The sequence below is a fragment of the Harmonia axyridis genome, chromosome X (genome assembly GCF_914767665.1).
Source record: "Harmonia axyridis chromosome X, icHarAxyr1.1, whole genome shotgun sequence".
Classification (NCBI taxonomy): domain Eukaryota; kingdom Metazoa; phylum Arthropoda; class Insecta; order Coleoptera; family Coccinellidae; genus Harmonia; species Harmonia axyridis.
The window spans coordinates 35,154,633-35,159,632 of NC_059508.1; the positions used below are offsets into that span (position 1 = coordinate 35,154,633).

The window sequence follows — 5,000 nt, forward strand, 5'->3', positions numbered from 1 at the left end:
ATCAGAAAATTTTTTTCGAAAAAAAAAAAAATCCGAAAAATATTTTTCGATTCCGATTACTGATTTACTCTTTTAGAACACATTAGGAGGCAACCAAATCAAATTTGAGAAAATTCCACAATCAGAAAATTTTTTTCGAAAAAAAAAAAAATTCGAGGACACCTCGGTCATGGCAAGTTATTTCCCACAATCCATTCCCCGATCCACGTACATCCCAGAAAAAATCATCTCTCTAACTATCCTGGTTCAAAAGTTGTATCGGAACATTTTCACGTCGAAAATATATCTCTAAGTCCAAACCGATGCACCACGTAAACTAGGGCAGACCGATGCACCACGTAATATCGGGCAGACCGATGCAGAACGTAAACTCGATCATACCGATGCTTCACGTAATCTCGATCTTACCGATGCACCACGTAAACAAGGGCAGACCGATGCAGAACGTAAAGTAGATCTTACCGATGCACCACGTAATCTCGATCTTACCGATGCACCACGTAATCTCCATCTTACCGATGCACCACGTGAACTGGATCTTACCGATGCAGAACGTGAATTGGATCTTACCGATGCAGAACGTGAATTGGATCTTACCGATGCACCACGTAAACTCGATCATACCGATGCACCACGTAATCTCGGGCAGACCGATGCACAACGTAAATGACGATCGGGACCGGGGCGATCGGTCGTATCTGACACCGCCGGCTCGGTTCTAACATCGTCAATGAGTCGGGGTTGTAAAAAAGGACGTGAACATTTTTCCTTATAAAAATCAAACCCGACCATGGATTTTGATTCTGATTGTTGATTATCGCTACTAGAACATATAAGGAGGCAACCAAATCAAATTTGAGAAAATTCCACGATCAGAAAATTTTTTTCGAAAAAAAAAAAAAATCGTAATCACCTCGGTCATGGCGAGTTATTTTCCGTATTTCATTCCACAATCAACGTACAACATAGAAGAAATCATCTCTCTAACTATCCTGGTTCAAAAGTTGTATCGGAACATTTCACGTCGTAATATCTCGCCAAGTCCAGACCTCGGCGATAGGTAGTATCTGACACCGTCCGCTCGGGACTGACATCGACTTGGACTCGGGCTGATGATGGGGAGGCGTTTAAGGACGTGAACATTTTTCCTTATAAAAATTAAAGTCGACAATGAATATTGATTCTGATTACTGATTTACGCTTTAAAAACACATTAGAAGGCAACCAAATCGAATTTGAGGAAATTCCACGATCAGAAAATTTTTTTCGAAAAAAAAAAAAATCCGAAAAATATTTTTCGATTCCGATTACTGATTTACTCTTTTAGAACACATTAGGAGGCAACCAAATCAAATTTGAGAAAATTCCACAATCAGAAAATTTTTTTCGAAAAAAAAAAAAATTCGAGGACACCTCGGTCATGGCAAGTTATTTCCCACAATCCATTCCCCGATCCACGTACATCCCAGAAAAAATCATCTCTCTAACTATCCTGGTTCAAAAGTTGTATCGGAACATTTTCACGTCGAAAATATATCTCTAAGTCCAAACCGATGCACCACGTAAACTAGGGCAGACCGATGCACCACGTAATATCGGGCAGACCGATGCAGAACGTAAACTCGATCATACCGATGCTTCACGTAATCTCGATCTTACCGATGCACCACGTAAACAAGGGCAGACCGATGCAGAACGTAAAGTAGATCTTACCGATGCACCACGTAATCTCGATCTTACCGATGCACCACGTAATCTCCATCTTACCGATGCACCACGTGAACTGGATCTTACCGATGCACCACGTAATCTCAATCTTACCGATGCACCACGTGAACTGGATCTTACCGATGCAGAACGTGAATTGGATCTTACCGATGCACCACGTAAACTCGATCTTACCGATGCACCACGTAATCTCGATCTTACCGATGCACCACGTGAACTGGATCTTACCGATGCAGAACGTGAATTGGATCTTACCGATGCACCACGTAAACTCGATCTTACCGATGCACCACGTAATCTCAATCTTACCGATGCACCACGTGAACTGGATCTTACCGATGCAGAACGTGAATTGGATCTTACCGATGCACCACGTAAACTCGATCTTACCGATGCACCACGTAATCTCAATCTTACCGATGCACCACGTGAACTGGATCTTACCGATGCAGAACGTGAATTGGATCTTACCGATGCACCACGTAAACTCGATCTTACCGATGCACCACGTAATCTCGATCTTACCGATGCACCACGTGAACTGGATCTTACCGATGCAGAACGTGAATTGGATCTTACCGATGCACCACGTAAACTCGATCTTACCGATGCACCACGTAATCTCAATCTTACCGATGCATCACGTAATCTCGATCTTACCGATGCAGAACGTAAACTCGATCATACCGATGCACCACGTTATCTCGGCAGACCGATGCAGAACGTAAAAAAAAAGCTTACAGCACGCGGTGTTCCCAAGCGGTCACCCATCCAAGTACTAACCGCGCCCGACGCTGCTTGGCTTCAGTGTTCTGACGAGAACTGGCAATTTCAGCGTGGTATGGCCGTAAACAACAAATATAGCGATATTTTCTATGATATCTCACTTTTTGGGAGCGGAAAGGACGTGAACGTTTTTCCTTATAAAAAATGAAATAACTTTTGGATATTAATTCTGATTGTTGATTTAAGTTTTAAGAACACATTAGGACATATCTCAATGAAATTTGAGGGATTTCCGAAATCGAAAAATATTTTTCGAAAAAAAAAAAAAATCCCAGAAGACCTCGGTCATCTCAAGTTTATTTCCATATTCTATTACACAATCAACGTACATCACAAAAGGAACCATCTCTCTAACTATCACAGTTAAATTTTTGTATCGGAACATTTCACGTCGGAATATCTCGCTAAGTCCAGACCGGGGAGATCGGTCGCATTTGACACCGTCCGCTCCGGTCTAACATCGTCTTGGAGTCGGGGTAACGATGGAGAGGCGTTTAAGGACGTGAACATTTTTCCTTATAAAAATTAAAGTCGACAATGAATATTGATTCTGATTACTGATTTACTCTTTTAGTACACATTAGAAGGCAACGCAATCAGATTTGAGGAAATTTCAAGATCAGAAAATTTTTTTCGAAAAAAAAAAAAATTCAAGAACACCTGGGTCATGGCAAGTTATTTCCCACAATCCATTCCACAATCAACGTACAACATAGAAGAAATCATCTCTCTAACTATCCTGGTTCAAAAGTTGTATCGGAACATTTCACGTCGAAATACCTCGCCAAGTCCAGACCGGGGCGATAGGTAGTATCTGACACCGTCCGCTCGGGACTGACATCGACTTGGACTCGGGCTAATGATGGGGAGGCGTTTAAGGACGTGAACATTTTTCCTTATAAAAATTAAAGTCGACAATGAATATTGATTCTGATTACTGATTTACGCTTTAAAAACACATTAGAAGGCAACCAAATCAAATTTGAGGAAATTCCAAAATCAGAAAATTTTTTTTCAAAAAAAAAAAAATCCGAAAAATATTTTTCGATTCTGATTACTGATTTACTCTTTTAGAACACATTAGAAGGCAACGAAATCAAATTTGAGTGAAATCCAAAATCAGAAAATATTTTTCGAAAAAAAAAAAAAATTCGAGAACACCTCGGTCATGGCAAGTTATTTTCCACAATCCATTCCCCAATCAACGTACATCCCAGAAAAAATCATCTCTCTAACTATCCTGGTTCAAAAGTTGTATCGGAACATTTTCACGTCGAAAATATATCTCAGAGTCCAGACCGATGCAGAACGTAAACTCGATCATACCGATGCTTCACGTAATCTCGATCTTACCGATGCACAACGTAAACTAGATCACACCGATGCAGAACGTAAACTCGATCATACCGATGCACCACGTAAACTCAGGCAGACCGATGCAGAACGTGAACTCGATCTTACCGATGCACCACGTAATCTCGATCTTACCGATGCACCACGTAAACTCGGGCAGACCGATGCAGAACGTGAACTCGATCTTACCGATGCACCACGTAAACTAGGGCTGACCGATGCATCACGTAAACGACGATCGAGAGGCGCGAAAGGACGTGAACGTTTTTCATTATAAAAATTGAAATAAATGATAAATAATGATTCTGATTGTTGATTATCATTTTTAATAAGCATTAGGAGGCAACCAAATGAAATTTGAGGAAATTCCGATAATAGAAAATTTTTTCGAAAAAAAAAAAAAAATTCATGAAATCCTCGGTCATCGCAAAATATTTACCATATTCTGTTCGATAATCAACGTATATTTAAGAAGGAATCATATCTGTATCTATCTTGGTTCAAATTTTGTATCGGAACATTTTGACCAAAGTCCGAGCTTCGGCCGAAACAGACACCGCTGACCTGGCCTATCGATCGACCGAGAGTCGGGGATAGAGCGTAAGTGTTGTCTGGAGGGGAACCCTGTGCTCTCCTGACATATATAGGGAAGGTGGTCGCGTTGGGCGATGCAGAACGTTTGGATCGGGAATTATATTTTTGGTTCAGCTATTGGAATATGGTTTATTGTTGGTATATATTGGCGAAATAACGTTCTTACTGACTGGGGATATTCATAAAAATGAGTCCGGAGATTTTCAGATCGAAGTCCGAGTGATCCGACTTGGAAGGCGTGTTGGGTGGGTCGAGATGGCTTAGATAGATCAGACGAGGCGGGCTAAGTGTTGACGTCATGCATCGGTCCATTTTCAGATTGAGTCCGAGTAATCCGACTTTGAAAGAGTGTTGGGTGCGTCGAGACTGTTTAGATAGATCGGACGAGGCGGACTAGGTGTTAACGACATGCATCGGTATATTTTCTGATCGGAGTCCGAAGAAATCGGCCCTAGTAGGCGCAGCGGACGGTCGAGACGGCCTCGGTGGGTCGGATCGATCGGGAAAAGTTTGCTAAATCGTGTCTGGAGGGGAACCTT

At 41.6% G+C, this 5,000-nt stretch overlaps 1 non-coding gene across 1 annotated transcript; it reads right to left on the reverse strand.

Annotated features, from left to right (window-relative positions):
- Positions 1 to 2,462: 2,462 nt before the first annotated feature.
- LOC123688309 lies at positions 2,463 to 2,581 on the reverse strand. Its single transcript, XR_006749837.1, has one exon. It is a non-coding gene; the product is annotated as a 5S ribosomal RNA (ribosomal RNA).
- Between the last annotated feature and the right edge of the window lie 2,419 nt (positions 2,582 to 5,000).